This window comes from Anomalospiza imberbis, chromosome Z (assembly GCF_031753505.1).
Source record: "Anomalospiza imberbis isolate Cuckoo-Finch-1a 21T00152 chromosome Z, ASM3175350v1, whole genome shotgun sequence".
Lineage (NCBI taxonomy): Eukaryota > Metazoa > Chordata > Aves > Passeriformes > Viduidae > Anomalospiza > Anomalospiza imberbis.
The window spans coordinates 54,992,153-55,017,930 of record NC_089721.1 but is presented as its reverse complement, the minus strand read 5'-3'; the positions used below and the strand labels follow the sequence as shown (position 1 = coordinate 55,017,930).

Here is a 25,778-nt window from a genome sequence, read left to right as displayed (position 1 = left end):
ATAGGTTTCAACAACTGCTCCCTGGTGATCCTGTGTCAGGCAACTTTAGGGTGGATGGCACAGGTGTTCTTTGGAAGTAGAAGTTTACCTGATCTGAAACAGTAAGAAATTATTAATTTCAATATTTTCACACAGCCAATATTGTAACTGTTGAGACTGCGGACTGAGCTAAATCTTTCTTCTTTTTAATCTTTTACTAATATGTGGCAGGACAACACTGAAGAGATTCACCACTAGATTTTTCTTCTGATCATCATAGGTCCCAGTTGAATTGTGCACACTTTGCGATGCAGTAGATCTCATAAATCATAGATCACAGAATCATAGAATGTTTTTTCCTGACAGGAACCTTAAAGACAATCTAGTTCCAACCCTCCTGTCATGGGCCTGGACACATTTCACTAGACCAGGTAGCTCAGAGTTCCATCTGACCAGTACTTAACGGGAGTTTTCCAGCATTCAGCCTAGGAATAAAGTCATTTATCACAGTCCAAGGTTTGAATGTTGTATGCACAGGTGTATTCCTCTCCATGTATTTTCTAGGTCAAATAACACATTCTTACCCTTGTTTTTAATTTGTATCCGTTCCTTTGTAAGAGTTCTTGCAGTGTACTAAGTATGTTCTTTGAACCTGCTACCTGAAATACTTGTGTTACACCTTCATGTGTATTTATAGTCTCTCAAATAAGTGCAGCTTTAACAGCCAGATGTATTATATTTCAAAGAAATGAGTTTTCAGCCTGACCAGCCATATTCTTGAAGATAAAGCAAATAGCTCTAGGAAAGGGGAAAAGACAAAAAGGAGAGAAAAAAATAGAATGAAAAAAATGAAATAATAAAAAATAAAGTAGAATACCTAGCAAAAAAAAAAAAAAAAAATCACGATAAGAGGGGAAAGGATAAAAGGGAAAAAGGAGCATTTTTTTTTATATTTCCAAACAGATGTATTCTGACTTTCACTAAAAAAAGAAAAAATGTCCTTGCTTTGGAATGTGCTGAAATACACTTCCTGTGTTTTAGAAAGTAAATAATCTCCCAACTAAAATTTTTTGACTTTGAGTCAAATCAATTTCTTGGTGGATCAGAAAAAAAATAGTCTTTTATTTAATTTAGCCAAGGAAAATGTAACTTCAAGAGGAATAAAAAATAATTCTTTAGGCAAGGCAGAGAAGGGGAAACAGTTACTTTCACTTGTTTGTCTGCTAGCATTTTAGAAACACTCTTCTGTATTCAGTCTTACATATCTATGCCGTAGACAGCATGTTTACAAAGCAGTCTGAATTTCTTCTTCCTTTCAATTAACCCCTCTGCCATAGACATTTCCAGTAATCTTTTCTCACATTCTCATTTAACTTTCATCTCAGTCCCTACAGATTTGATCTTTTCCCTTTGACATTACAAGGGCCTTCTGCAGCAGGTCTCCTTTTCATGAGCATGAATCTGCAAAAACATCTTCTCTCACTTTTCTGGCCATTTTTTGTAGTAACCTCCTTGCTCCTTGCCTTCCCTTTCAGTTTCTCTTGGGATGAAATGTCTCTTTCTTCCTGAGTGCTGGGGGCTGAGGTGGTCAGACACCAGTGACATGGATCCTTTTCTCCAGTGACATGAATCCTTTCTAAAACCCTTTTAATCTCCCGTGGGACAAGTCTCCAAAGGTATCTGCTAGTATATACTGGTCACTGAATGGGCATTTTCCTTCTGCCTGTGGGTGAGCAGGGGGTTCAGCTCCTGTCACAAGGAGATCTTGTCAGATGTGGGGGTTTCAGCATGATGGGAGGCTTCACAGAGGGTTTACTAGAGAATTAGGACTTTATTAATTGAGTTTTAGACCAATACAGTAATGAGTTAAAACAACCCATCTGAGCACACACAGTACTGATATTTTTGCAACAATCTCCTGCTATCAAGACAATCAACAATCCACTTAATCAAGAGGTCAAGTACCAGCTTTTCCAGACTACACCATACACTAAATCTTGGGTGAAATCAAAGTTTAATTAATATAACAATTCTTTGTTATTAATAAAGACTTGTGCAGGGGGCCACAGATGTGTCCCAGCTGTCAGGATGAACTGCATTGTGGCAATAACTACACAAACATGGAACAACACAAGATGGGCTAACATACTCCATTTCAAAAAATGGATGCACAAAGCATCCTTTTGAAAAGACCTTATGAAAACAAAACATATACACACACCCTCCAATATTATCATTTAAATAGAATTAATAGCTCCAGCAAAATATTGAAGTAAAGTTCTGATGAGGTTAAAAATTCTAATGGTTCCTACAGTGAACAGCACTGCCAATCTTAGTTACTGAATAAAAAAACTACATAGTAAATGCTTTTGTCGTCAAAAGTCTGGCAAATTGTGTCTGACAACACTGGCTTTTTCCCTTCTATTTTTATTCCTGAGGTCTTCTCATTTGTTCAGTTATGCAAGGTGCTCTGCAGAATACTGAGCTTCTAAAAAGTGCACCCTGTGCACCATTTTAATTTCTGATACTGGATTTGGCATTGCAATTTTGCTTGAGAGAAGATGAAAAAAAAACCAAATTCAGTGGTACTAAAGAATCACATGACATAGTGAAAATTGCTAAATTTTTTACATTAGCAGACCCCAACAGCATTCTTTGCTTCCTATTTATTTTAACTTGAGAATAACTTTTTTTAAAGGGGAACACTTCTATTTTACCAATTCCAGTATCTCACCACACTGTGCACATTTAGATCACCAGTAAGAGGAAGGCATGACAGATGAAAAAAGGGAAGGGATTGGAGGAGTTTGGAATAGGAAAATCAAGGCTTAGATCCAGTTTGAATTATTTCTGAATTATTTTCACAGGCATTTTAACATAATACTGACTTAAGGAAAAGTATCAGCATTTCTTTAGCTGGTGCAGTACCTTAATTTCATCTCTTTGATTACCTCGCAGCACTAGGATACATGTGTAATAAAAGTAAAATCTTTAATATCCTTATCCACCTCCAAGATCAATATAATTTCCTACTGCCTTCACAGTGCTCAAAAATAAAACAGTGTTTTTTTTCCTGCTCGTTATAGTAGTGTTAATAAAGAGTGAGTACTGTTTATCAATGTCTCCTGCTGGTTCCTACACAAAAGTGATGTTATTTCTCTGCTAAATGTCTGCCATGCTCACAGGAATGCTACTTGTGTGCAAAATGGTTGGCAAGGGATGTGGGTTCAGAAGTGGCATTTGCTTCCTTAGAGTACGTTTTGCCGAATAAACGTGCTGAGAAATGCTTCCTACATTTCCAGCTCCCATAATTCTGGGCTGAGCAGGAGGTTTATCTCTCTTTAAAATGAGAAATGTGTCACTGACTGAGACATTTGCCATTATTCCTTTAAACATCGAAGTAAGGTCATGATCTTGAAAAAGGTATTATTAAAGTAACTACATAATAGAGATGAGAGCTTAAATAATGCAGTGACTTTATAGCTGGAGATCAGTTTCACTCTTCAGGACTAGCAGCCATGGATTCAATGGGGGGAAAAAAGTTTGAAATTTAAAGTAAATCTTCAGATCATGTAATTCAATTTTGATATTAAAAGGAAATGGAGCGGGCAACACTACAGAGAGTGAAAGCTTAGCTCTTCCTCCTTTGTTTCTGTGCTCTGCTTGCTCCTGGTGTTAAAATTCCTCAGTACAGTGGATATTATATATTGGAGTAAAAGAGGTCAGTTTAACTTTTAACTCTACACAGACATTATATGAAATTATCTTGTGGGAGTGTGCCACTGTGGACACAAATATGGAAAGGGATTTGGACCACTATTTAGCTCATGGTAAAAAGTGTTGCCACTTACATAAGGAGCACCTCTTTAGAAACACTGAAAAAAATCCTGAAATAATTGTGTTGCTATTCAGATATCTGAGGAAACGGTATAAAAATGAAACATGAACGGGAATTTTAATAAAAGGCGTTAATGAATCAGGTAAGATTTTTTAGTCTCAGACCATCAAATGGACTTCATTTTGTGCCTGTGCTTCAAATTACCTGAGGGACTTACCTCCTAAAGACAGACCTAATCACAACAAATGGCAGAAGCTCTTGAGGTTTCAAAAGCCGATATGCAAAGATGACTGGTATTCAAATGTTAGCTACTGCCAAGGGTATTGCACAAGGATTTCAAAATACAAATTAACCCAATTACTACATTTTAGATAACCAAAGTAGCATGTTTACTTTTATAAAATTTCTTACTTAAACTCTGCCTTAAAATCAATGAATGGATTTAAAATTAGGAGCTCAGGGTGTTACCAATATTTCTGAGAACTAAACTTTACCCTTGGATTTTTTCCCTAGTGCAATATGCAACTTAGTTATCACCTCCTAAATACTTTTGAACTGAACTCTGAAATAATGCACAGTCTGCATAAATAGGATTACATATGCGATAATATCTGTTCTGGACAGATTTCTCAGTGAGACTATGTCCAGCCTGCTGTTTGTCACCACCACATTCTGAAGTTTGCTCTTCTACTTTTCAAGGAGAAGCAGACTCAAACTAAGTGTAAATATAAAGATTTCATAAATAATTTTTTAAATATTTGAAAAGTTTCTGGCAGTTAATTACTTAGAAGGTTTGTTTTAAATCTAGTGTGCTTGGATCATAAAACTAAGGAGACAGAGTTGTTAAATGTACTAATATCATAAAAGCCTATGAAAGCAAGTGAAAAAAAAAAAGGCAAGCCAGTGCTCAGCAGCTATATACAGACTGATGATGACTTATTTGGGCTTCTTATTGCCACAATTTTTCAAAGCCAGAAGTTGTAGATTTAAGCCCCAGATTCTGAACAATGGCTCCTATCCAAAGCAGGTGATGTAGCAGTGCGTACTGACTTAATGAGAGAGCAGAGGAGATGCACAATGCTCCATCCAGGGAGGAATCTTAAGCCATCCAGATGTGATGGGTTTGGGCTAGACAGAAGATGAGCACGGGTAACCTTTCAGTGGGATCACACTACTGCTACAGGTGACCCGATCAGGAAAAATTAGATGAAGCCTTTTTCAAACAGCTGGAAGAAGCCTCATTTTGACAGTTATCTGTCTTCTTGAGTGACCTAACCACCCCAGTGGAAAGTGGAAGGGAAACAGAGCATGGAACAAGCAATGCAAGAGGTGGTGGAATCCAAGGTCCTGAGAGGAACAAAAGAGGGTAAAAAATTAGGACTTACTAATAACTGCAATTTAATTAGCTTAGGAAATATTTAAACAAACTGTATACAGTCAAAAACTCATCATGTGTCACAGGATGCAGCCACTAGTTCATTTTGAGGCAATTCTTGATCATCTTTATTCACCTCATGGTGAATAGAAGAGTTCCAAAGGGCTGGGAGAAAACAAATAACACTCCTGTCTCTGAGAATAAAAAAGAAAGAGAAGAAGGAGATTAAACAGCTGGGCTCAAAGGGTAGTGATCAGTGGCACAAAATCTTCAGCTGGAGGAGCATCACTAATGGTGTATCTATCCCAGTGGTCAATAACACCACTAGGATCAATACTGTTTTACCTCTTTCCAGTGAGCAGGATGCTAGGATGGAGCAGACTCTTAACAAGTCTGCAGATGACACAAAACAGGGAAGAGTGGCTGATTGGCTGGCTGGCTGGCTGGGCCGCCTTCCAGAGGGTCATGGATAGTCTGGTGAAATGGACAACTTGAAGTTCATTTTCTTGGAAATGCCAAATGTTGCACCTGGGAAGGAATAACTCTGAGTATCAGTACACATTGGGAGCCATCTTGTTGGGAAATAACAACAGAAAGGGCCTTAGATTTTTTTTTTTTTTTTTTTTTTTTTTTTTGGCATGAGCCAGCAATGTATCCAAAAAGACCAGTGGGTTTCCCAGGCTGCATCAGGAGATTGTCAGCAGATCAAGGAAGGTGATCTTCCCTCTCTGTTTAAGCTCTGTTTGGTGGGACAAATCTAGAGTTCTGATCCCAGTTCTGATCCCTCCAGTACAGAGAAACTTGGACATCCTGGAATGAGTCCAGCAAATAGCCACAGAGGAGTCAGGGGACTGAAGCAAGTCTTACACAAACTGAGGATGGAGAGCTGAGGCTGCTCAGGTTGGTATTTTATCTGTGCGTGTAAACATCTGATGGCAGGGCGTAGCATTTTGTCTGGATGATTTCTGGAGGTGCTTGCCAGCCTCAGAAGATTGGTGACTCAGGTGTAGCTCTGAATAAGGATTGAAAATTGCCATACTTATACAAGATGTAAAGAAAAAATTGCTCAGAACCTTTAAAAATGTGTAAATAATCTCTTTGTTCTTGTAAATATGGTCTTAGTTGAAGAGGGACTGAGCACTTATTTCGATCAAAAGGAGCATTTCTACTTATTTGAAAGGCGTTGGAAGCAAACCCTTCAAGGATTTATAATAACAACTTCTAAAAATTATAAGGTTAATTTATTTTTTTTAAAGTTATTCAAATTACCAGTTTCTTATTGCCTGCCAATATTACCTTACCAAATATTTGAAGTAGCTTGAAAATTACTGTTCACACACAATACACATTGATTCTCTGGTGATTTTTAAAGGCAGTTTATATTGCTATTAATGGTCACAGAAGCATTGTTACTGCATGTATTTTTATAGACCATTTCCATCATATTCATATTCTGAAATAAACAGGTACATTGTTCAGTTGCTCTCAGTTACGTAGATAAGAGTTCTCCCGTGCACTCATGTATATTGTTTTCTCACTTTCCTCTTATAGATAAAATACGCTATTTTCCTCATGACCCATTTTTGTGGGATAGTTTAGAGAAAATTAGAAAATAAGCATATTATATGAAACCAGTTTCATGACAAAGAATTAGAGTTGATGTTTTCCCCCCTTTTTTTTTCCTCCAGTCCTCACTCTCTGGAGTAAGTCCTGTCTTTTGTTACCTGTGTGTGCAGAACTGATCATACAAATGTACAATTATGATGTCCTGCCCTACCTTATATTTAAGAAAAAGCAGGTAACGAATTTCAGGGTTCATCTCAGGAAGAGGGAAGGCAACAACAATTTCATATCGCACAAGCTCTATTACAGTGAACCTATAAAAGGAAAAGCAGCACAGAGACATTTCATTGCCAAATTCACATGATATAATCAATTACTCTGCATCATAACAGTGGCCTTTTTACTCCTTTCTGTTAATGACATTATGTATTACATGCTGTGGTAGTATGACAAGAGAAATGGATGGTTTTATGACCAGCTACACCACAATGCAGGATAATTAGAAGACTTGTATAGGATTGCTTTTACACCTTTTTTTGGGGAATTTCACTGTAACAACTGCCTGCCTATTCAAAGTGTCTGAAGAGTAGAATTTCAAATCTGGATTGCCAGACAAGCCAAGGAGCTGCTCCAAATTCCAGGCACAAATCCTAGCAAAGCAGTCCTTAGTTGGTACTGCAGGACAGACAGACACATACCTCTCAGAGCTGCACAGCACTGCAGACCCCAAAGCAGCACTCGGAAACATGGTATTCAAGTTTCTGTCCTCAGTTTAAGCTGCACAGCATCCACCTTACATCTTGCAGGGGTGGCACGAAGAGCCAGACTACTGAGGTTTAAAGACACTAGTTTGATTGTGTTCATTTCTTTTCAGACCAGGATTGCAAGACACAAGCAGCAAAAATGGTCACCTTTCAATGCACCAGAAAAACACAGTTAATGGATGGTTATAAACTGGAAAACAAGAAAGAATGATGCTAAAATATAATATGAGAAATGTAAGTAAAATTGCTGAAATATTGGCAGATCTCTGCAATGTGTTCTAGAAGCATGCAGAAGTAATCTTAAGGCAGATTGTGCTTTGCAGCTTACCAAAATTGCTAATTTATTATAATTTATTAATGAATCTTTAAGAATCTGGGCTACCATGCTGAGCTACATGATATATTTCCCTATCATTCCTCTGTGATCTTCACTTGGTTAGTGGCTTTCCCAGCCAGGATTTTCATACTTTGGACTGACGTTTCTTGATGCATGGAATTTTCTGCAGCATTTGAAAACCTGATGAATGCTCATCCCACAGTGTCTGCTAGTCCTTGGTCTTAGGAGAACAGAGGCAGGCAGAGTCAATGTTGGACCTGTTGGCAACCTTTGAATTTGAAAGGTCCTCATGCCTGGCCTTTTCAGCTGCACCTGAGCCCCTTTGCATTCCCAGCTCCTTCCTCACCCCCCTGGCCAGACCCAAACATCAGATTGTGGTAGCAGCTGGGTATGGCACAAACACAAGGGAAATATAAAGACCAGCCTTCATCTCTGCCAGATGGTGCACTGGGGCTGTAGCATTAGAGAGTGAATCCTCCTCCAATGCAGCAAGGGAGGGATGAATGCTCTGTATAGCTCCTACCAGAGGTGACCACCACACAAATGCTTAAAATTGCTGCAGAGCCTCATGACAAAGACAATTTTGAAAATTTTATGGAGGTTATTGGCAGTCTAAACAGTTATCTAAATACATTTTAAGAAAATCCCAGTCTTAGAGACCATAAAGTAATGACTATAGAAATATTCATCAGGGAATTATTAACTTTTAATTCACTGAAATTTTCCTGTTGTATGCATTAAGGGAGGCCTGGGGCCTTTCCAGTGAGGATAAAAGGGAATTATTACCCTTCCCTGACTGAGTCAGGGATCCCATGGAACAGCTTGTGTGCTGTTACATAAGAAAGGATTGCAAGGTAAAGCATATGCATAAGGAGAGTGAATGCAAATAACAGGAACAACTTTATTCTGGTAGTTCCTCATTTTCTGAACACTAGACTTCACAACCTTTAGTGGTCTTGCAGTGTCAAACAATGGTCTTGAACCCATAACCTATCTTGAGAGAGGTTATGGGTTCAAGACCATTGTTTGGAACTCTGAACATTTGAAGTTAAATACTACTAAGCTTTTACTTTCTTTAATTAGAAAACTGGTTCAGTAAACTGTTGAGGGAGTAATGACTCAATGCTGTTTACTAATTCAGGTGGGTGTTTTTCTTGCTACCTTTGAGACGGGAAACTCAGATTTATGAGAGTTTCATACATCTATCTATATCTGAAAGGCTAAATACAGTTAGGAATAAATGTATCTGTTTCAAATCCAGGACTTAGGGAATCATTCCTTCTACAAGTGTTGGCTGGAACCCCAGTTTTATTCTGCTCTATAGAATGGAATTTTCATTTGTGGGCAACACTATTTTCCTCACTCAGAATGTATCTTTCTTCACAACATTGAATAATTTTCTTCGTAATATTAAGTTAGATTAATTAATTTAACTTGAAATGATTTCTAAAATGCATAAGTTTGGAAGTACTTATCATCTTATTATACTACTTTTTTCACATTTTTTTTCTAGGGCAACTTGCATCTGAAATTGAAACTCAACCAGGGACCTCTTTGTAGCACATACCTGTAGACATCAAATTTAAATTTAGATAATTATGGCTTCCAAATTTTTTTGCAGATTACTGTACAGGGCTAGGTTAATAGGTCTTGTCAGTTCTGAGTGAGGCTTGTACTGATAACATAATGTAATCAAATAAATAGGCTTGAAGTTATTCTTATCTCCAGAATAGGTATATTGATGTTTAAATAAACAATTCTCTCTCTTTTTTTTTTTTTTTCAGATGCAGTAACAGGATATATTAGCCTTGATATCCAAGATACCTAAATGTGCTTTTAACTTATATAGACTTAATTTAAGCACAACTTTCAGTCTGCTTCCAGAATGTATTTGCCCAAAGTTTACTGAAATATTGATGAGCTTGAGTGCTCACAAAAGTGCTTTACTAAAATGCAGCTCAGTGGGAGGTATCACTGCTGAACACTGACTCATTCATGGAAAATTTATATGAGTAAATGTTGAAGTGAACAAATGTTGTGAAGACAGTGCAAAGAAAGGGTTAGAAATTCTGGTGGCTTCTTAGGGGCATACACTGTGTCTTCAGCTTGCGATGCTTTTCTTTGGTGGCTGTACATAAAGACAGTCATAAGCAAGCAATATTTTGTCATTTTGGACATGATCCAGCAGTCTGGTGAGGTGGCCAAGAAGGCCAAGGGCATCCTGACCTGTATCAGCAATATTATGGCTAGGACAGTGATTGTCCCTCTGTATTTGGCACTGGTGAGGCCACATCTCCAGACCTGTGTTCGGTTCTGGGTCTCTCACTACTGGAAAGACACCGAGGCGCTGGAGTCTGTCCAGAGAACGGCAATGGAACTGGGAAAGGCTCAGGAGCACAGGTCTGTTGATAAGCAGCTGGGGCTGTTTAGCCTGAAGGAAGAGAGGCTCAGGGGAGAGTTATCAGTCTCTACAACTCCCTGAAAGGAGGGTGTAGCCAGGTGGGGGTCAGTTTCTCTCCCAGGCAACAAGTGATAGGAAAAGCTGAACTACTCAGTATACAAGAAAACTGATGGAGGGAGAATAAAGGAATATGCATGATAATGGGTTCAAGCTTATGAGTAACTGAGCTGCAATTTCACCAAGTGAAAAAGGAGTAAAGTTTTTAAAGGAGGTTCACATTGAGGCAATGTTCCATTTTTGTTTGCTTCTGGGGATTTCAGATGAATTCTTCTCTTGTGGAAAACTTGTGACAAAATCAGAGTGACTTGGTTAATACTTGTACTATGACCTCAAGCCACAAGTTGCTGTTTGCATATAGAAAACTGAAAACACAAAAAGAGGATGCTGGTAATTAAATATGTGCAATTACTTGGCACATAAGTCCTTGTAACTTTTCTCATTGTCAGGAATGCAAAATTCCTCACTCAAGACATCAGCATTATGCTGCTCTTTCCCTCTGACTCTGACTTTTTTTTCTCTTGCCATGAAATTGCTTCTCCCTCTTCTTTTCTCCTTTTCTCTTTTTGTCTCTTCTCTTCTAGTAGCCACATGACACTCTTCTTGTTTGGATTTATTACAGGGTCAATATCCAGACCTAACTAGAAATACATAGAAAATAATTTATCTTGGCCCTGTCCTTGGCCTGAAGAGCCTTTATTATGCCTGATTTGTTATTATGGTTAATAGTATTACTACTTATGCCTGCTAATAGAGCACAAAAGCAAAATGAATTGATAGTAACGAGAAGCTTTTAGAGGCAATATTTAAGCAATAATGACCCCTGAGTCAAATATTTCCTGGCAGCTAATGACTGGCTGGAAGGGTAAAAGGTCTAAGATAAACCCAGGGGTTCTTAACCCAACCCACTATTAGCTGCCATGAAATGCCTGACTTAGAGAGCACTAATGCTATTATACATCATAAAAACATAAAGAAAATCTGATTGCTTTTCTGCATGTTTGAGAGCTAAAAACTGAGTATCAAGTTGCCATGGATTGTTTGCTGCACTTGTGTTTTCCTAGGTGTTAATCACCAGAGCAGTTATCAAAATAGAAACTAAAAATAATTCATTTGGAGTCATTAATGTTATTTGGAGCTGATAATTCACCCTAAAGTGTAAGCCCGGAGAAGTCTTTATTGCATCACACTAAATCTTTATACAAATTTAAGTCATCATAAACATGAATACCCATGAGATCTCAAAAGGTATGTGTCACACTGACTGTAGACTACATTTTATAGCTTTATACATCTTTGTGTTGATACCAGAACAACAAATATTTGGAAAAGAATAAATGTAGTTGCCATCCTCTAACCAATACAAGCTGGAAGTAAACACCTTTTGCATCTTCTGTTCCTGAATATATAAGAAAAAACTCTCCAAGCCAAGTCAGTTGGTATTCTAGAATAAAAATAACAATTTCATGACCTAGTGATTCATATGATTTATTTGATTCTCATATTTCAAATGCCTTTGACTTTTCCCCTGAAATGTGCCCTACAGTTTTGTTGCATTGTACATTACCCTTAAGACACCATGCTTCCTTTTCCCACTGCTCCTGCCTCATCCATTTACATGTCCTTGTTCTCTTTGTAAACAAATCTCACCTTTTTTGACAGCTGTCCTGGTGTTCTTTCAGACAAAGCTTTAGTTTATTATTTATAAAGGGGATTTGTTGCAACAAATTATTTCCCAGAGCATTGTGTTTGGATAAGAACCACAGCTGGACAAGCAGAGAGAAGGAGCTATCATCTGCAAAATGGAAGGCAGTTTGAATAAAGTAACCCATTTGGAAAGTGTTACTCTTTTCCCTGCTGAATATTTGGGCATTGCAATATTTATGCTGTTTAGTCTAGAGTACAGGTTGCACAGTGCAGCTATTGCCATAGTTTTGCTATGAAACAAGTACTTCCACCCACCACAGATCAGCTTCACTGTAAAATTTCAAATGTCCATCTTTCTGGATATTATCCAAAAGCTTTATTTTTATATATCTAGATTTTTGTTTCAGATAGCTCAAAATTTGCTCTTTAGTAAATGTTTTTTTGTGATTTGTGTATCCTCTGCTGATTTAAAAGAAAGCTAATAAATCAGAGCAAATCCAGGAGGAGTTATACAGCTCAGATAGCACATGCTTAGTTGGGGAAATGTAACTCAATTGAAATGAAGAAGAGATATTACAATGCACTGATTCACACATATAAAAGACAAAGAAACAAGGAAAAGTCTAGCTACAGCCTTTTCCTACTTGGCTTCCTATCCTTACAACCATATTTAATAGCAGCATGCAAAGAAATGTCTGTTGACCAAAAACTGGTTGAGTCCAAAAATCCTGAAATTCCTTGATACCTGTTAAGCTACAAAATCTACCACACACAAACCCCATGGCCAGTTCTATGCTTGAACATCTGGAATGCATATCTTTGTTCATCAGCAATTAACAATAATGCAGATGCTGCTACTCAGTGACTTTTGATTTAATCTGTAATTTATTTAAGGATGTTCAAACTGTCACAGAAAGTTACATTTAATATCTACTTTCCAACATGCTGTATTTGCTCTGAAACCCAGTCAGAATCTTGGTTCTTCAGCACCAGAGGGTACACTGTAGAAACTCTTCTGTCACCTCTTTAGTCTCCACATGTATTTGTAAATGTGTCCCAAAAAGTAGCATTAACACAGACAGCACAAATGATCTCTAAGAGCATCTGTCATGTGAGACAGCCCAAGCTGTTGCCAGTCACAGGAGTTCAACACCAAGGGCAAAACACGGCCCAGAGTCCGTCGCCTCTCTGCCCCTGCTTCTCTTTGCCACAATAATCTACTTAATCAAACACACCAAGAGCACTATTAATAATTTCTGAACATGGTTCTTTCTTGAGCTGGTAAAACCATAAAGAAACAGTTGTCTAGTGTTTGTTTTGTTGTGTATTCAAGTTTCATTTACTACCGGTGTTGCTAACTCCTTTTAGATAAGTGCAGAAAACCACTGAACATAGATGAAAAATAGTATCTTTGCACACAGACTTAAAGGTCAAGTCTTACACAAAACTTGTTTCTTTGAACATGATGTACTTTACTTATTTTGGATTAGTAAAAAAAGGGCTGGAACTGACTCCTACTGATTTGGGTGATCTACTTTTGATCGCTGTTGCTTAAATCACAATGGCATTTTCTCTAGTTCTAGCTCGAAGGACATAGACCTGCTTCATGCCTGGAATGACAGGTTTTTCATGAGAAATCACTAGCACAAGGCGTCAGTGCAAGATCTGCCTAGTGCAGTGGGTTAATGATCTAGCTTTGTGCCCTGGGGGACAATGAACTTTTAGCTGATTTTGATCACGAATGGAAGACTAGTAGATCTGAACTGGTCTTCTTTCCTCTGTGTAGTGCAACATCCTCATGGTATTTCTGTAGGGACAGTCTGAAGTTATTGTAATGATTTGGTTATTAATCACCCAGTACCAGATTTCAGCCAGCACCTCACAAGCAGGTATTGACCCCACCAGGAGGTGGCAGGAGGTCACAAGCTGGTGAGATGCTGATGGTCCAAGGACAGCAGCAGGTCCACAGCATCTCCCTTTTCATCTTTCTGGCAAAGTCACACACCACACCAAGTCTTATTTGCCCCTTCTGGAAAATTTTACTCCTGATGAAACTTAGCAAAGATGGAACTGAGCATGGATGATATATTTCCTTTGGGAAAAAAAGTCATCTAAGCACTACACAATTAAAAGGAACTAGGATGATTTGAGACCCTGGAAATATAAATATCTCTCTGACACCAGTGTAGTAGCATTTATTTGAAACACCAGTGATTGCTAATCAAGTGCCTGAGAAATGTTTTCAAGGATCATTTCCCTATCTGGATAGCTGTTGCACAAGCACAAAACAAAAAAAAAAAAAGTTGCTCCATCGCTAACTTAATAATATTTGACAGTGTAAGAATGAAAATGTCTCATGGACAAGAATACATGGCCCATAGTTTCATCCCTGAGAGTAGCTGGATGTGAGGCAAGCCTAAGAAATGGTGTATGCACATGGAATGATCTTTTTCCTGAAAGAGTTTTTCAGATTCTGATAATACAGGCAGAGACTGGGAGACGATAACAGACAAGACAGGGAGTGATTTTAGATATCAAATGATTATTTATGTGTTTTAGACTTCAAAATAAAGGACATTCTTAAGGAGATTGCGTAATTCTGGAGACAACCCCCCTTGTTCTAGAAGGGGAAGGTGGACTTAGTTCACAGAACAAAACAGGCCAATCAAAGTAAATCCTATTGATCCCACTAGGTCTGGTGTAGGACTTCCAGAGAAGCTGGCTACATGCAAAATACACATGCCTCTAGTTCTTTTGCTCCCCTAGCTTTCACTCTCTACAGATCCTAGAGGCCAAAAGACTATTCACAAATATAATTTATCATATTGCAGAAGTCAAGTCATGCTCCTGGGACTTCTTGCAAAACATGACAAGATGTGCAGAAGTTCTTATTTTCTGATAGTTTTGCACATATATTAAACTTTTCTTTCTGGTAAGTGTTTAAGTTGTGACTTAGATGTGTTGCACATGAGAAAGCAAAATGCTTAATGAAACTCTGCAGAAGGGTAGAGTTTAGAAGTAAAAAGCTAGGATAAAAACATCTTTAAGAGAAGGAGCACCAAGTTATCTTTCTATTCCTAAGCCAGCATAGATAGTCAGTTTTCAGACTACACTGGAGAAATCTTCTTGGTTTTGTTGAAAGAATAAAATTGAGCTAAATAAGTTTCATCTATATTTCAAGTGAAAGGAAATACAGTGTCTGGATTTTAGCATCAATCAATAAACATAACTGCAGTTTAATACAAATGTTATTTTTCATTACTTTATGCTATAACAACTTTATTTGATGTGAAAGCTAAAAGAATCAAGAACCAAAGCTCCTGTAAAGCACCAGATATTTAACATGAGTTCTCTTCAGGCTCTCTGCTGCAAAAATGCATGAAAAAGAAAGTTCCCATGTGTGGTGTGTTGGAAAGTAGGGGATAACTGAATGTATAAAATTATCTCAATTTCATGGTATTGAAATTTACCTTGGAATAAAACTACCCACAGTCTAATCAGGACCCTGGGGTTGCCTTAATATATCTATTATTTAAAGGAATAAGCAGTAGGAACCTTAGGCTTTTAACAATAGTAAACTCTACATAAAAATGAATGCACACACAATTTCCAATTCAGCACCATAAAATAAGATAGTCCCCTTTTTACTATGATTTCCCCCCTCAATTATTTCAAGCAGGATTTTCACTGCAAATTACATTTCCCATTTACTGTTACTATCCCCTCATTTTAGTATGCATTTATGTCAGTGACAAAAGTACACTAATGTACACTTCCTCAGCTCTTTTTAAGGGAAATTATGGGCAAGTTTTCTGCATGAAAGTTAATTCTCCATGTCTTACCATTTTCTAATAATGTCTACCTGAGTGCAAGTGAAAGACAAATTCAAAGTTCTGGTTGATTTGGATTCTTGACCCTTAGCAGTAGAAGATTAATTTTCTAGGACATGAGTGGAGACCTGCTGGAGAGCTGTTTCACCTACTGGAACCGCCAGTATGACACATTTCTGAAGGTGAGAGCTTTAAAAGTTAAGGCAACTGTAGCTAATATGCTGATAGTATGCAGGTAATTCAGTCAATGTCATTGCCGGACACCCTTGACAGATTTTGTACAAATGAAGTTGTGTTAATTGAAACTGCTGCCCTTTATTCTCCTCTTATCAGTGCAGCAGTCTGGACTTTGCTACTGATGTCTCCTAAAACTGGTCATTCTGTCTTCTGGTCAAGAGTAGTTTGAACTAGTATAATTGCCTATGCAGAGTAAACTAATTTAACCCTGACAGCCTTGGAGCTTTGCATCCAGCTGGTGCCCTTGGACAAGACCCATGTATATGTCTCAGACGTGTTCTGTGGACACTGAAGTTTGAACCAGTTTTCGAAACAGATTTTGTGGTTTAGCTTGTGCTTTCAGAAACACTATAAGGCAACAATGAAACAAGATTTACTCATGAAGTTTTTCTGAAGAAGTTACAGCACTGCAAATAACTTTGTATACCAATGGCTTAGACTGAAGGGTACATACAAGTGGAGGATTCATGTTTTATTTCAATAAAGTGCTTAGAGAATTCATTATATTTGGCTATTATTTTGGAGTCAGAGACAATTTTGTACTTTATATTTCCCAGAAGTGCAGGAGAACATTTAATGTGATAAACTGGCAGTTGAAAACCTATGAGAACAGTAAGTAATGGGGAAATTGAGGTAAGGAACCAAGCATGAACACTAGGGCAGACCTAGAGCAAATTTCAGAAAGCCCAAATGGTTATGCTGAAAATTAACTTCACTGCAGGGAGACAGACTATGGCTAGTTAGCTGGCTGAGAAACTAGCTGTGGCTAATCTGACAAAGGATAACAAAATATATTTCTTTAGACATAGTAAAATATCAGTGTAGTAATATTACATACTGAAAATGAAAATATATTTACATTATTACATTAAAATTATTACCCTTAACAAAGAGAAAAAAAATGTTTCACAACTAAAACTAAGTGCATTCTAGCCTTTGTTACTTGATTGCCCTTCAGGCAGTAACCAGCCACTTTGGGGACATTCCCAATTGCTGTCAATGAAGTCCTCTTGAATTCCTCTGAGATACTCACAACAACCTGCAAAACATGAAATTCCTAATGTTCCCCTGAAATCTACTTCAAGTGTGTATATCACCAGCACTGGAAAGCTTGCAGGGCTTAGAAGCTGATCAGGAGAGAAAACTGCCCCTGAGTGGGAGTGAGGGGTCTGGGAGAGGATGCCCCTCCACCTGCGCCTAGAGGCATGGCAGGGCTGGCCAACCACACTGGAGTCCTGCAGAGCACCTGTGTCCACCCTGGAGAAGAGGAGAGGAGGGAAGCCAACAAGGAGTATCCTGATTTGGGTATAGCAAGCTCCAGGTGAAGGAATGTGGGAAACAGGGGCTGTGGATATTCTCAGTTCAGTCAGAGAGAAAAAGAGAAGGTTTTCTAACCAGGCAAGACCCTGGGAAACAGTTAGTAAAGAATGTAAATAATTCTCTAATCTCTCTTGTTGTTCACATTATTTATAGATAGGTTCTGCCACCATGCATCATTCACTGCACACCAATGGTGTGAGATGTTTTTACTCTAAGACCAATAAAATTAGTCTACACGATGTTCCCTATAAATAGAGCAGTGCATTTAAAATAAAGAAGTTCTTTCTCTTGCCTTTAACTTAGAGTCATTTCTGTTCCCGTCCCGCTCAACAACAATGAGGGGCAATATGCCATACATCATTTAAACACGCACATGAACTTTTCCATGCTCATCATGAGTGCCAGTGGGATGCTCTGTACCCCCAGTCAGTCAGTCACCTCTAGATAAATTCTTTAGCGTGCAGAATAACTATCCCATATTAGCTTAGAAGACAGGTGACTTGGGCCCACAACTTACCCAGGGCATTTTGGTGGTAACCACAGCTACACACAACTTGTGTGTTTCAGTACCTAACTCCTCTGTATACTAGCTTATTTTACATTATTTTACAGTGCAGGTGGAATTCACTAAATTCAATATTGATATCAAAAATTCTCTGAGAATAAAGAGCTCCCCCTCCCTGTCCATCCAAATATCATAGGAGTGCCAGAGAATTCAAAAGCCTGTGCTAGATAGGATGGAGAATATAAAATGAGAAATATGGCAAAACAAAACTAAAACAAAAAAAAAAACTTATCAAGCTGATACATTCAGGATTCAAGCAGAAAACAAAGCCGCTGATCAAAAAGCTCCAGCTCCTTCTACATATCAGAATCCTTGCAGGGGACCCTCAACACTTCTTGAAAGGAATCCTCCACTCACAAATCAACAGAATTTCAAAGACGGGGGGGAAAAAAAGTGAATTTTAAAGCAATCAGTATGAAACAGACTTTGCTTCACCATAAGAGCTCCTCCAGGACTGTTGTGCAGAGATGCTGGCAATCAGGAACAGAGAAGTCCAGGTTCAGCATTTAGGGTGAACCACTATATGCTACTGAAGGTAAAGCAAAATAGGGAGTCAGTATATCTTTGGAGGGCGATGACTGATGTATTGTGACCATCAAGCACATGAAAATGATGATATAAACCAGATATATGAGCTATACTCTAATAAAAACACTGGGAAATACTAAGATGTATTTCAATACTATGATGTATTTCAAACAACACAACTTTTCTTTCTGCTCTTCAGAGGCTGGCATGAAACATCTGTTATTGAAACTATGCAGTGAAGGAAATACAGTGTAATTTAGGTCAGTGTTTGCACCCCAGTGAGAGGAAATTAGATGATTTAAGCATTGTTTGTTTGCTTGCTTGTATGTCAAATATTTTCTTTCCTAATGTTTTCCCTTCAGTGGTAAGATTTGTATAGAAATTGTGTGGAGACTGTCAGTAACTGTCAATATATATATGGGCCTTAGTCACCAGATGTCATTTATATTATCAGGAAAAATCTGTTCCTATTGAAAGGAACCACTTCTATTTAGATGCATATGTCATTATTAGCTCGAAGTTTGATAGCTACTCTGGAGACAGTGCTTGGTCTCTTAGGTCTGACTGGATTTTTACTGCCAGTGTGAAAACAATTGTGTGTCAAGGACTATTAGGTCAATGCAATTTTTTCAATCACAGAGAGTCTCATATTGTGGTATATCTTGTATCTGCAGAAATCTTTTTGCCTGAAAAGTTTTGCCACTGCAGTTATAAAGATCTGCCAATTGTCCAGAGATAATTAACTACCAAGTTTGTTTTTAAGCACTTTAGGAAGTGTGACTTTCATTATTTTACAGTTAGAGAAACTGAGGCATGGGTAAAATATAATGTGTCCAGTGATAAGATATAAAGGAGACAAAGGAGATTAGGTAAGGAAAAGAGCTCACAATAAAAACATTCTTGATATTATGACTTTCTGGTTCACATGTCAGTCATGCTGCTCACTGAACCATACATCCAACTCTTTTATTGCAGGTGTTGTGTGGTATGTGTGCTACAGGAGATTAAACAAAACCCCATAAAACTTCCCTCAAAATTTATCCCATAGGGTTTTCACTACTACATGCACTAAAAAAAACAAGATTTGTGATACGGGGTGTTCCAACTAAATGGCTTGAACATAACACTCTCTAATATTTCTGGCTTATATCATGTAACTTGGTGAGATTCAAAGACTGCATAAAGAAGCTACCACACTCTGCAGGAGCTGGGAAGGGCTGCAGGGACCCCACTTGTTCCAAGGAGGAGCACTGCTTCCCTGTCATCGCTGGAGCACTGCTGTCTCTGTTTTGCGAAAGGAAGCCCAGGAGGAGGGATGTCAACGCCACAGGGCATGGTGGAGCAGTGGTCACGGTGCTCAGACAGTTTGTTGGACAGCATGCAGTGAAGGGATCTGCTGACCCTCGTGCACCAGGAAAGCGGATGGTGAGATCCAGGCCCGGTTTAGGGTCTAGCTTTATTTTGTGCAGAACCTTGTGGCAGGCAGCTGGGGACTAAGCTAGGGTGAAATGACTGGCTATGTAAACATTCCTGGCTGCAGAAAAGGCTGTGTGAGGACAACTTCAAACGGAACCAAGTCCCAAACCCTTCTACTTCTTCACCTGCTCCTGGCCCATGTCATGTTTTAACATGTAACAAATATCACTTAATACTTGAAGAAACCTTTGAAGTTGAAAAGTGTTTTCTGAAGTGCTTAAGTGTCATAACTAGTAAGGAAAGTACTGAATTGTTCTGTCAAGAAGGCAAGGAAAGAACAATTGTCAAAAAATTAATAATATGAGGGGGTTTTGCATGAGCTGAACATTGATACTATTGTGGTAAAATTCCTTGTCACAATTGAAGGAGAGCTCATACTATTGCACTGATTAAAACTCAGGAGGATTTCATGGCCAGGTGCTCACTGCAAGATATAAAACTTTTGGCTAAAAGGTTTTATTCTTTAAAACTCTAAAGAGATAGAAAACAGCTAAAAATGCTCTTAAAAAAAAAAAAAAAAACTTGAAAGAAAGACTCTTGGTAGAGAATAAACACATGGGGCTATTACTCCTCTTTTCTAAATCAATTCTTGGAGAGCCAGAGTGGCATAATAAGAAATTTGTAGTTTCATGTAATTTTGGTGTGAAGCCCAGCAAAACTTGGCAGATATAAAAATGGATTTGTAGTATTTAAATGCAAGTGGTTTGGCATTTTTCCTTGGCTTTTTCAGAGTAGCCTAGTTTGGTAGCGAAATTGTTTGGTAAATGGAAATACTTTGCTCAAAATAACCAAGGAAAAAGGTGAAATGATCACTGCATTTTAATCATACATTTTATTTCAATTTTAAAATAAGTATATTCCATGCAGCATTTGTCAAAAAGGGCAATAAGCTCTTTTGGAGGCAGCAGTGTCTTTTTGCTCTTTTTACAGAACCTTGTGAGTGTTTTACATATACAAGTGAATTTCTTCAGCTTGTAAGCAATAAATAAAAATGTGAAGCCTCTCAATCAGAGGAAGATAGATCTTGGAAAAACTTCATATATAGTCAAAGTCAGATTGAAATTTGCAGAGTACATGAAGGAGAGAGTAAACATTTTACTTGAGCTGTAAACTGAATGTCAGATAGAACTGTTGAATCCACTGTAAAATGAACTTCCATCTTTTTTCCTCCTTTAGTTTGAACTATATGCAAAAATTCTAATTTACAAAGTACTGACAAAGTACTGACACCTGTTCCCTGTTTGCATTCAGAGAACTTCTTGTAGCTCTATTTAAACAAAATACTTTTATTCTTTTCCAATTAGTATATGAAAAGAGCTGAAAGAATGGATGAGATCTTTTTCTGACCTATTATCAACAGAACAGTTGAAAAATCAATGATCTCAGAATCCTTGTTTCTGGTGAAATGTTAAGGGCAAACTTTCACTTTCCAGTTCCAAGGTCTTTTTGAAGCCAGATATCATGAAATATTTTAATGTTACAAGAAAATGGCCCAAACTAAGAGATACTGAGATTAATAAAATGCCTAAGAAACCATGTATTTTATTTCATTTTCAAAATAGAAAGCTGTCTTAAATTAATTTATTTTCTTTACAATATGGACTTCACTTACATCCTAGATTCAGCCTTCTTCTTTCCAAAACCAAGTGATATACAAACATGAATTATTGACACTTTTGCATATTGCTTTTTTGGGATTTTACAAAGTAATACATACAAGATAATATTATTCTCCAATGTGTAAAAAATGTGGAAAGCTAAGCAATATCTGTTCTTGTTTCTGCATGTGAGAATTTAAAAAGTAACAAATTGTTATATCAGCCATTTAATAACCATTCCCTTCAATTTGTAATCCAGTTTTCTCACCAGGAATTAGAAAGAAAAACATGCCAATTCCATTTGTTCTGTTGTGCTTTACTACAAGCCACCACATGCTTGTGAGACAGTGCAAACAACCTGAAACTTCATATGTGAGCTATACTTTCTTTTTACAATTAGAAAAATTAAAAAGCACAGAAGTCATTCCTATTCCTACATCCTTTGATTGTACTTTCTAGAAGTTGTAATGGTATCAACTTTGTCAGGAATACAGATTTTTTAAAAGTGAGTTTCCAAATTATATGTTATGGTGACTTTTTTATGAGCATATTTTCCTTTTGTGAAAAAGCAGTCAAGAGTTTAAATCAACTCACAACAGAGCTAAAACTTTCAAACTCTTCAGGGCATGGTAAGGTAAGAACATGACTTATTTGTCATTGAGCACTAGTGGTTTCCATTTGGAAGCCTGTATTTGGATAAGATTAATCCTACATCAAAAAGATGATACCACAACAGAAGCAAACTGAAAACACATTTTAGGCAAATTCTTTTTAATTTCAGCTTTTCTGGTAGTTCGTGCAGGCAATTGATTTCAGAAGCCAAGTTGAATTTTACTTCTTTGAAACTGAAGTACTAACTATGGTGGTGTTATGGGAATCAGACTCTTCCCGTTCTTCTTTGAGACATCCAAACAGCAGTAGCAACCTGAAACTGTAATAAGTCAAAAAACACAACTATAAAGTAAGCTTTCAGTTGAGCAAACAAAATCATATCAGTCTATGTTGCAACAAAGTGTTTTGAAAACATAAAAATACTTGACAGTCACTTTTGTTCAGTAGCAGGTTAAAACTGAAGGATACCAAGATGCCAGAATAAAGCCTGTGCCTTATTTCTGTTTGCCAGTGTAAAACTTATATGATGCATCAATTAGCTTTAAAGCATTCCTAACTTTATTTCACTTTCATTCATGAGAATACTGTAGCCCTCTGATTTCAGCAGAGGTGGAATCTACCTCTTAGCAAATGGAAATAATAAAAATTTGCATAAAGCAGGAAAGCCATAAGATATAATGAAGAAAAAAAAAAGCTATTGTGGTCAAGATAAACAAACTACAAGAAATAAAAAACAGTTTTCAAAGACTTCAATCAACACAGCAATTGCAAAGCAGATTAGAATTTGGTCAAAGGTGAAAAAAAAATCCAAACCAAATTCCAAATTATGAACACAAATGATAATATTTAAGGAAAGCTATGCAGAAGATTAGCAAAAGCTCTCAAATGCCTAAGGTGGAAACTTTTTGGGTGATTTGTGGAATATCCTTCCCACTGGAATTTCTTTTCCAAAGCCTTAGGGAAGCAACAACCATATCTGTTCAACAATAGAGAGATGACTTACACAGTCTTTTTGACATCAAAACATGCATTTCTGTAAAACACAGTACACACAGTACACAGTACACTCAAAGACCCAATCGAGTAACAGCAATTGAGGGACAACTTTATACAGAGACTCAGTGCAAGATCTTCCTGTCCCCTGCAGCCCACCATGCTTCTTGTTCCCCGTACAGCAGCTGAGAGAGTCAGTCTATTCCTCCTGTTGGCTGCACTGCTGGCTTTGAGGCTGTGTGGCAGCTCTCCTTTCTTGTGAAAGGTGAGATGGTATCACCTTGCTGGAAGCCCATCTGAAAGCTGCAAAGTAGGAACTTGACCTGACTTGACGATGTCAGCAGAAAAGACCAAGAGTCTGTCTCAGCCAGAATTCCCTGCCCCTCTCATGTTTTGGAAAGACACAGGTATCCAAGTAGGACCCTTCATCAGCAAGAGCATGTGCTGGATGGGGCAAAGCCACGCTTTCTGAATGGCCATTCTTAACCTCAGCTGGGATCCATTTGGATGAACCATTTCCTCATGCAAATCTCACAGGAAGGTTTTTCATTGCCTTGAGTAAATCTACTATCCCTTATAGAGAGATGTGAGTTAGGAAGGGCTGAACTCATGTGGACAGCTCCTGAGCTGCTGCAAGCTGGCCTTGTCTCCTGTGTTTGCATCACTGATGGTTTCCACCACATCTCTGCTCACTCCGCACCAACATCTTCAGAAAATGGTCATTCTTTGCACTATCATGGTAAAGTAATGTTCATAATTAGAAGTATAGGTGTTTTTTTCCCAACATACTTTTGGGAAATAGGGTTGGAAAAGCAGGAAATAGGCAGGGGGGTTGGGGGAGGTGTGCACACACACATACATGCATAGAGAGACAGACACACAGTCCAAGCTGCTTCACACGAAACAGGGATAAAACACCAGCTTTTACTTAAGGCTTGGAATTTGCTGTTTTGGCTTTCATACTCCACTCACTTTCTTGCCAAGCTCAAATTCGATCAGAATAAAAAGAATTGCAGGATTTTTATGAAGGTAGTGTGAACAACATGTTTCTATTTCTCAGTTAGGAACAGGGAAGATCACTGTGTGCCCACTGATGATGGATGGTTCATCTCATTATTGAACAAGGACTTTATTGTACATTTATGGCAACTCTCCTATGTAGTATTTCATTACTTACAGGGGTTTTAATGTCAATTTGAATGAAATTTAGAACAAGATTTGGCATAAAAAATATTAATTAATATTTTTAATAAAATACAATTTTAAATATGTATTTATCACTACATATATAGTGTCATGAAATTCCTTTATTGTCTTTTCAAATATATTTTCTTCTTATTTTTCTTTTTTTTTTTTTAATGGTAAAATAATTTGGGGTTTCTAACTACATGGTTAATAGCATACAATATATGATACTTTTCAGCCATATGATATAAAAATATGTATTTGAGAGTGAAATCTGTACCCAAAAACACTTCTTTTAAAAGAAAAATAAGATCTTAGATAACTGTAATTAGAACTTGTAGCCAATTTTGGCTTGCTATCAGAAAGCCATGGTACATGACCTGACAATAAAATACATGCTACTCTGTTTGCTCACAAAAAATGAATTAGATCTGGAGTTTTCCCTGTGACTTTGTAATACCCTCTTTCTTATTGGTTTATGAAGTCTGTATCTTCTATTTTCAGATTATAACGTGTCTCCATACATCTTTGCCCATAAATTTCACAACTCGCCTCTGCCATCTTGTGGGAAAATGTGTTGCTACTTCTTCACAAAAAGGTGAAGAAAACTCATTAAACACAATTTGTGCTCTGAAGACATTCCCAGCAGAAATATATTACTTCATATCCAAGTCAAAAGTCACAAAAATAATATATTTACCATGCAACAAAAAATTTACCATGAAATTAAAACCAAAAAGTACTAATTTCAATAATATTTAAGCATTTGCCAACATCATTAAAGCATTTTGTTCCCCTTTTATTATAAAACTCAAAGAGTACTACATTAACCATGAAGCAACATAATTTCTATGCACATATTACACATTAATGGACTCTAAATTGAAGAAAATCTGTTTTAACATTTATGAAATGCCTTGACATAACAAAACTGAAAATGTGCTCTAAGACTTTAATTTCTTTTTTGGGGGGGGGGAATTTCCATAAAACTTACAACAGAGGTAAAACTTTTATTATGTAGAGGTAAAACTACAATTATTAACTAACTGCATTTTATCATGTTAGTTGTTGTTGTTGTTTTCAAAAAAACACCAGCATATGCTAAAAATTGTTAAAGTTTTTAACACTAACAGAACAAACTTTACATGTATAATTAGAAAACTTACAACGTTTCATTTCAATGTATGGCATATTAAAAACCAGTAGAATTGCAAAAATATGTCATCATCTTAGAAAAATTATCTTCCTTTTTGACACCTCTTCCAAAATTTGCATGATCACAAATATTTTCTGGACCATGCATCTAGGGGAAAAGGAGCATCCTTATGTTTTTAACAGCATCAGCAGTGATGCTGATCAGCAGTGGGACTCTAAAGGACTGTCTGACCCCTCAACTGATGGAAGAGTTACTGTAGCAGGCTATGGCACAGCACCACTCTGGTTTGTGTGAACAAGAGAGATGCCAGTGAGCTC

General features: G+C 37.5%; 1 long non-coding RNA gene across 1 annotated transcript; it reads right to left on the bottom strand.

Annotated features, from left to right (window-relative positions):
• Window positions 1-24,484: 24,484 nt before the first annotated feature.
• LOC137465013 (uncharacterized) lies at window positions 24,485-25,248 on the bottom strand. Its single transcript, XR_010994531.1, has 2 exons — window positions 24,766-25,248; window positions 24,485-24,708 (listed from the first exon to the last, which is right to left on the bottom strand). It is a non-coding gene; the product is annotated as an uncharacterized lncRNA (long non-coding RNA).
• Window positions 25,249-25,778: the final 530 nt, after the last annotated feature.